The sequence below is a fragment of the Sinocyclocheilus anshuiensis genome, unplaced genomic scaffold (genome assembly GCF_001515605.1).
Source record: "Sinocyclocheilus anshuiensis isolate Anshui unplaced genomic scaffold, SAMN03320099.WGS_v1.1 scaffold3964, whole genome shotgun sequence".
Lineage (NCBI taxonomy): Eukaryota > Metazoa > Chordata > Actinopteri > Cypriniformes > Cyprinidae > Sinocyclocheilus > Sinocyclocheilus anshuiensis.
The window spans coordinates 2,728-10,768 of NW_015536707.1; positions in this window are offsets into that span (position 1 = coordinate 2,728).

Here is an 8,041-nt window from a genome sequence, read left to right on the forward strand (position 1 = left end):
CGACCGAGCGAGCGTGCGAGTGTGTGAGCGACCGAGCGAGCGTGCGAGTGTGTGAGCGACCGAGCGAGCGTGCGAGTGTGTGAGCGACCGAGCGAGCGTGCGAGTGTGTGAGCGACCGAGCGAGCGTGCGAGTGTGTGAGCGACCGAGCGAGCGTGCGAGTGTGTGAGCGACCGAGCGAGCGTGCGAGTGTGTGAGCGACCGAGCGAGCGTGCGAGTGTGTGAGCGACCGAGCGAGCGTGCGAGTGTGTGAGCGACCGAGCGAGCGTGCGAGTGTGTGAGCGACCGAGCGAGCGTGCGAGTGTGTGAGCGACCGAGCGAGCGTGCGAGTGTGTGAGCGACCGAGCGAGCGTGCGAGTGTGTGAGCGACCGAGCGAGCGTGCGAGTGTGTGAGCGACCGAGCGAGCGTGCGAGTGTGTGAGCGACCGAGCGAGCGTGCGAGTGTGTGAGCGACCGAGCGAGCGTGCGAGTGTGTGAGCGACCGAGCGAGCGTGCGAGTGTGTGAGCGACCGAGCGAGCGTGCGAGTGTGTGAGCGACCGAGCGAGCGTGCGAGTGTGTGAGCGACCGAGCGAGCGTGCGAGTGTGTGAGCGACCGAGCGAGCGTGCGAGTGTGTGAGCGACCGAGCGAGCGTGCGAGTGTGTGAGCGACCGAGCGAGCGTGCGAGTGTGTGAGCGACCGAGCGAGCGTGCGAGTGTGTGAGCGACCGAGCGAGCGTGCGAGTGTGTGAGCGACCGAGCGAGCGTGCGAGTGTGTGAGCGACCGAGCGAGCGTGCGAGTGTGTGAGCGACCGAGCGAGCGTGCGAGTGTGTGAGCGACCGAGCGAGCGTGCGAGTGTGTGAGCGACCGAGCGAGCGTGCGAGTGTGTGAGCGACCGAGCGAGCGTGCGAGTGTGTGAGCGACCGAGCGAGCGTGCGAGTGTGTGAGCGACCGAGCGAGCGTGCGAGTGTGTGAGCGACCGAGCGAGCGTGCGAGTGTGTGAGCGACCGAGCGAGCGTGCGAGTGTGTGAGCGACCGAGCGAGCGTGCGAGTGTGTGAGCGACCGAGCGAGCGTGCGAGTGTGTGAGCGACCGAGCGAGCGTGCGAGTGTGTGAGCGACCGAGCGAGCGTGCGAGTGTGTGAGCGACCGAGCGAGCGTGCGAGTGTGTGAGCGACCGAGCGAGCGTGCGAGTGTGTGAGCGACCGAGCGAGCGTGCGAGTGTGTGAGCGACCGAGCGAGCGTGCGAGTGTGTGAGCGACCGAGCGAGCGTGCGAGTGTGTGAGCGACCGAGCGAGCGTGCGAGTGTGTGAGCGACCGAGCGAGCGTGCGAGTGTGTGAGCGACCGAGCGAGCGTGCGAGTGTGTGAGCGACCGAGCGAGCGTGCGAGTGTGTGAGCGACCGAGCGAGCGTGCGAGTGTGTGAGCGACCGAGCGAGCGTGCGAGTGTGTGAGCGACCGAGCGAGCGTGCGAGTGTGTGAGCGACCGAGCGAGCGTGCGAGTGTGTGAGCGACCGAGCGAGCGTGCGAGTGTGTGAGCGACCGAGCGAGCGTGCGAGTGTGTGAGCGACCGAGCGAGCGTGCGAGTGTGTGAGCGACCGAGCGAGCGTGCGAGTGTGTGAGCGACCGAGCGAGCGTGCGAGTGTGTGAGCGACCGAGCGAGCGTGCGAGTGTGTGAGCGACCGAGCGAGCGTGCGAGTGTGTGAGCGACCGAGCGAGCGTGCGAGTGTGTGAGCGACCGAGCGAGCGTGCGAGTGTGTGAGCGACCGAGCGAGCGTGCGAGTGTGTGAGCGACCGAGCGAGCGTGCGAGTGTGTGAGCGACCGAGCGAGCGTGCGAGTGTGTGAGCGACCGAGCGAGCGTGCGAGTGTGTGAGCGACCGAGCGAGCGTGCGAGTGTGTGAGCGACCGAGCGAGCGTGCGAGTGTGTGAGCGACCGAGCGAGCGTGCGAGTGTGTGAGCGACCGAGCGAGCGTGCGAGTGTGTGAGCGACCGAGCGAGCGTGCGAGTGTGTGAGCGACCGAGCGAGCGTGCGAGTGTGTGAGCGACCGAGCGAGCGTGCGAGTGTGTGAGCGACCGAGCGAGCGTGCGAGTGTGTGAGCGACCGAGCGAGCGTGCGAGTGTGTGAGCGACCGAGCGAGCGTGCGAGTGTGTGAGCGACCGAGCGAGCGTGCGAGTGTGTGAGCGACCGAGCGAGCGTGCGAGTGTGTGAGCGACCGAGCGAGCGTGCGTGTGTGTGAGAGACAGAGCGTGCGTGCGTGTGTGTGAGAGACAGAGCGTGCGTGTGTGAGAGACAGAGCGAGCGTGCGAGAGTGAGAGAGACCGAGCGAGCGTGCGAGTGTGTGAGAGACAGAGCGAGCGTGCGAGAGTGAGAGAGACCGAGCGAGCGTGCGAGTGTGTGAGAGACAGAGCGAGCGTGCGAGAGTGAGAGAGACCGAGCGAGCGTGCGAGTGTGTGAGAGACAGAGCGAGCGTGCGAGAGTGAGAGAGACCGAGCGAGCGTGCGAGTGTGTGAGAGACAGAGCGAGCGTGCGAGAGTGAGAGAGACCGAGCGAGCGTGCGAGTGTGTGAGAGACAGAGCGAGCGTGCGAGAGTGAGAGAGACCGAGCGAGCGTGCGAGTGTGTGAGAGACAGAGCGAGCGTGCGAGAGTGAGAGAGACCGAGCGAGCGTGCGAGTGTGTGAGAGACAGAGCGAGCGTGCGAGAGTGAGAGAGACCGAGCGAGCGTGCGAGTGTGTGAGAGACAGAGCGAGCGTGCGAGAGTGAGAGAGACCGAGCGAGCGTGCGAGTGTGTGAGAGACAGAGCGAGCGTGCGAGAGTGAGAGAGACCGAGCGAGCGTGCGAGTGTGTGAGAGACAGAGCGAGCGTGCGAGAGTGAGAGAGACCGAGCGAGCGTGCGAGTGTGTGAGAGACAGAGCGTGTGCGTGTGAGAGAGAGCGAGCGTGCGTGCGTGTGAGAGAGAGCGAGCGTGCGTGCGTGTGAGAGACAGAGAGCGAGCGTGTGTGTGAGAGACAGACCGAGCGTGCGTGTGTGTGAGAGACAGACCGAGCGTGCGTGTGTGTGAGAGACAGATCGTGCGTGCGTGTGTGTGAGAGACAGAGCGTGCGTGTGTGTGACAGACAGAGCGTGCGTGCGTGTGAGAGACAGAGCGAGCGTGTGTGAGAGACAGAGCGTGCGTGTGTGTGAGAGACAGCGTGCGTGTGTGTGACAGACAGAGCGTGCGTGTGTGTGACAGACAGAGCGTGCGTGTGTGTGACAGAGTGTGTGACAGAGCGTGCGTGAGTGTGAGAGAGCGTGCGTGTGTGTGTGTGAGAGACAGAGCGTGCGTGTGTGTGAGACAGAGCGTGCGTGTGTGTGAGTGAGAGACAGAGCGAGCGTGCGAGTGTGTGAGAGACCGAGCGAGCGTGCGAGTGTGTGAGACAGAGCGTGCGTGCGTGTGAGAGACAGAGCGTGCGTGCGTGTGAGAGACAGAGCGAGCGTGCGTGTGAGAGACAGAGCGAGCGTGCGTGTGAGAGACAGAGCGAGCGTGCGTGTGAGAGACAGAGCGAGCGTGCGTGTGAGAGACAGAGCGAGCGTGCGTGTGAGAGACAGAGCGAGCGTGCGTGTGAGAGACAGAGCGAGCGTGCGTGTGAGAGACAGAGCGAGCGTGCGTGTGAGAGACAGAGCGAGCGTGCGTGTGAGAGACAGAGCGAGCGTGCGTGTGAGAGACAGAGCGAGCGTGCGTGTGAGAGACAGAGCGAGCGTGCGTGTGAGAGACAGAGCGAGCGTGCGTGTGAGAGACAGAGCGAGCGTGCGTGTGAGAGACAGAGCGAGCGTGCGTGTGAGAGACAGAGCGAGCGTGCGTGTGAGAGACAGAGCGAGCGTGCGTGTGAGAGACAGAGCGAGCGTGCGTGTGAGAGACAGAGCGAGCGTGCGTGTGAGAGACAGAGCGAGCGTGCGTGTGAGAGACAGAGCGAGCGTGCGTGTGAGAGACAGAGCGAGCGTGCGTGTGAGAGACAGAGCGAGCGTGCGTGTGAGAGACAGAGCGAGCGTGCGTGTGAGAGACAGAGCGAGCGTGCGTGTGAGAGACAGAGCGAGCGTGCGTGTGAGAGACAGAGCGAGCGTGCGTGTGAGAGACAGAGCGAGCGTGCGTGTGAGAGACAGAGCGAGCGTGCGTGTGAGAGACAGAGCGAGCGTGCGTGTGAGAGACAGAGCGAGCGTGCGTGTGAGAGACAGAGCGAGCGTGCGTGTGAGAGACAGAGCGAGCGTGCGTGTGAGAGACAGAGCGAGCGTGCGTGTGAGAGACAGAGCGAGCGTGCGTGTGAGAGACAGAGCGAGCGTGCGTGTGAGAGACAGAGCGAGCGTGCGTGTGAGAGACAGAGCGAGCGTGCGTGTGAGAGACAGAGCGAGCGTGCGTGTGAGAGACAGAGCGAGCGTGCGTGTGAGAGACAGAGCGAGCGTGCGTGTGAGAGACAGAGCGAGCGTGCGTGTGAGAGACAGAGCGAGCGTGCGTGTGAGAGACAGAGCGAGCGTGCGTGTGAGAGACAGAGCGAGCGTGCGTGTGAGAGACAGAGCGAGCGTGCGTGTGAGAGACAGAGCGAGCGTGCGTGTGAGAGACAGAGCGAGCGTGCGTGTGAGAGACAGAGCGAGCGTGCGTGTGAGAGACAGAGCGAGCGTGCGTGTGAGAGACAGAGCGAGCGTGCGTGTGAGAGACAGAGCGAGCGTGCGTGTGAGAGACAGAGCGAGCGTGCGTGTGAGAGACAGAGCGAGCGTGCGTGTGAGAGACAGAGCGAGCGTGCGTGTGAGAGACAGAGCGAGCGTGCGTGTGAGAGACAGAGCGAGCGTGCGTGTGAGAGACAGAGCGAGCGTGCGTGTGAGAGACAGAGCGAGCGTGCGTGTGAGAGACAGAGCGAGCGTGCGTGTGAGAGACAGAGCGAGCGTGCGTGTGAGAGACAGAGCGAGCGTGCGTGTGAGAGACAGAGCGAGCGTGCGTGTGAGAGACAGAGCGAGCGTGCGTGTGAGAGACAGAGCGAGCGTGCGTGTGAGAGACAGAGCGAGCGTGCGTGTGAGAGACAGAGCGAGCGTGCGTGTGAGAGACAGAGCGAGCGTGCGTGTGAGAGACAGAGCGAGCGTGCGTGTGAGAGACAGAGCGAGCGTGCGTGTGAGAGACAGAGCGAGCGTGCGTGTGAGAGACAGAGCGAGCGTGCGTGTGAGAGACAGAGCGAGCGTGCGTGTGAGAGACAGAGCGAGCGTGCGTGTGAGAGACAGAGCGAGCGTGCGTGTGAGAGACAGAGCGAGCGTGCGTGTGAGAGACAGAGCGAGCGTGCGTGTGAGAGACAGAGCGAGCGTGCGTGTGAGAGACAGAGCGAGCGTGCGTGTGAGAGACAGAGCGAGCGTGCGTGTGAGAGACAGAGCGAGCGTGCGTGTGAGAGACAGAGCGAGCGTGCGTGTGAGAGACAGAGCGAGCGTGCGTGTGAGAGACAGAGCGAGCGTGCGTGTGAGAGACAGAGCGAGCGTGCGTGTGAGAGACAGAGCGAGCGTGCGTGTGAGAGACAGAGCGAGCGTGCGTGTGAGAGACAGAGCGAGCGTGCGTGTGAGAGACAGAGCGAGCGTGCGTGTGAGAGACAGAGCGAGCGTGCGTGTGAGAGACAGAGCGAGCGTGCGTGTGAGAGACAGAGCGAGCGTGCGTGTGAGAGACAGAGCGAGCGTGCGTGTGAGAGACAGAGCGAGCGTGCGTGTGAGAGACAGAGCGAGCGTGCGTGTGAGAGACAGAGCGAGCGTGCGTGTGAGAGACAGAGCGAGCGTGCGTGTGAGAGACAGAGCGAGCGTGCGTGTGAGAGACAGAGCGAGCGTGCGTGTGAGAGACAGAGCGAGCGTGCGTGTGAGAGACAGAGCGAGCGTGCGTGTGAGAGACAGAGCGAGCGTGCGTGTGAGAGACAGAGCGAGCGTGCGTGTGAGAGACAGAGCGAGCGTGCGTGTGAGAGACAGAGCGAGCGTGCGTGTGAGAGACAGAGCGAGCGTGCGTGTGAGAGACAGAGCGAGCGTGCGTGTGAGAGACAGAGCGAGCGTGCGTGTGAGAGACAGAGCGAGCGTGCGTGTGAGAGACAGAGCGAGCGTGCGTGTGAGAGACAGAGCGAGCGTGCGTGTGAGAGACAGAGCGAGCGTGCGTGTGAGAGACAGAGCGAGCGTGCGTGTGAGAGACAGAGCGAGCGTGCGTGTGAGAGACAGAGCGAGCGTGCGTGTGAGAGACAGAGCGAGCGTGCGTGTGAGAGACAGAGCGAGCGTGCGTGTGAGAGACAGAGCGAGCGTGCGTGTGAGAGACAGAGCGAGCGTGCGTGTGAGAGACAGAGCGAGCGTGCGTGTGAGAGACAGAGCGAGCGTGCGTGTGAGAGACAGAGCGAGCGTGCGTGTGAGAGACAGAGCGAGCGTGCGTGTGAGAGACAGAGCGAGCGTGCGTGTGAGAGACAGAGCGAGCGTGCGTGTGAGAGACAGAGCGAGCGTGCGTGTGAGAGACAGAGCGAGCGTGCGTGTGAGAGACAGAGCGAGCGTGCGTGTGAGAGACAGAGCGAGCGTGCGTGTGAGAGACAGAGCGAGCGTGCGTGTGAGAGACAGAGCGAGCGTGCGTGTGAGAGACAGAGCGAGCGTGCGTGTGAGAGACAGAGCGAGCGTGCGTGTGAGAGACAGAGCGAGCGTGCGTGTGAGAGACAGAGCGAGCGTGCGTGTGAGAGACAGAGCGAGCGTGCGTGTGAGAGACAGAGCGAGCGTGCGTGTGAGAGACAGAGCGAGCGTGCGTGTGAGAGACAGAGCGAGCGTGCGTGTGAGAGACAGAGCGAGCGTGCGTGTGAGAGACAGAGCGAGCGTGCGTGTGAGAGACAGAGCGAGCGTGCGTGTGAGAGACAGAGCGAGCGTGCGTGTGAGAGACAGAGCGAGCGTGCGTGTGAGAGACAGAGCGAGCGTGCGTGTGAGAGACAGAGCGAGCGTGCGTGTGAGAGACAGAGCGAGCGTGCGTGTGAGAGACAGAGCGAGCGTGCGTGTGAGAGACAGAGCGAGCGTGCGTGTGAGAGACAGAGCGAGCGTGCGTGTGAGAGACAGAGCGAGCGTGCGTGTGAGAGACAGAGCGAGCGTGCGTGTGAGAGACAGAGCGAGCGTGCGTGTGAGAGACAGAGCGAGCGTGCGTGTGAGAGACAGAGCGAGCGTGCGTGTGAGAGACAGAGCGAGCGTGCGTGTGAGAGACAGAGCGAGCGTGCGTGTGAGAGACAGAGCGAGCGTGCGTGTGAGAGACAGAGCGAGCGTGCGTGTGAGAGACAGAGCGAGCGTGCGTGTGAGAGACAGAGCGAGCGTGCGTGTGAGAGACAGAGCGAGCGTGCGTGTGAGAGACAGAGCGAGCGTGCGTGTGAGAGACAGAGCGAGCGTGCGTGTGAGAGACAGAGCGAGCGTGCGTGTGAGAGACAGAGCGAGCGTGCGTGTGAGAGACAGAGCGAGCGTGCGTGTGAGAGACAGAGCGAGCGTGCGTGTGAGAGACAGAGCGAGCGTGCGTGTGAGAGACAGAGCGAGCGTGCGTGTGAGAGACAGAGCGAGCGTGCGTGTGAGAGACAGAGCGAGCGTGCGTGTGAGAGACAGAGCGAGCGTGCGTGTGAGAGACAGAGCGAGCGTGCGTGTGAGAGACAGAGCGAGCGTGCGTGTGAGAGACAGAGCGAGCGTGCGTGTGAGAGACAGAGCGAGCGTGCGTGTGAGAGACAGAGCGAGCGTGCGTGTGAGAGACAGAGCGAGCGTGCGTGTGAGAGACAGAGCGAGCGTGCGTGTGAGAGACAGAGCGAGCGTGCGTGTGACGTGTGTGTGAGAGACAGAGCGAGCGTGTGTGTGAGAGACAGAGCGAGCGAGCGTGTGTGTGAGAGACAGACCGTGCGTGTGTGTGAGATACAGACAGTGCGTGTGTGTGAGAGACAGAGCGTGCGAGTGTGTGAGAGACAGAGCGAGCGTGTGTGTGTGTGAGAGACAGAGCGAGCGTGCGAGTGAGAGACAGAGCGTGCGTGCGTGTGAGAGACAGAGCGTGCGTGCGAGTTTGCGAGAGACAGAGCGAGCGTGCGAGCGTG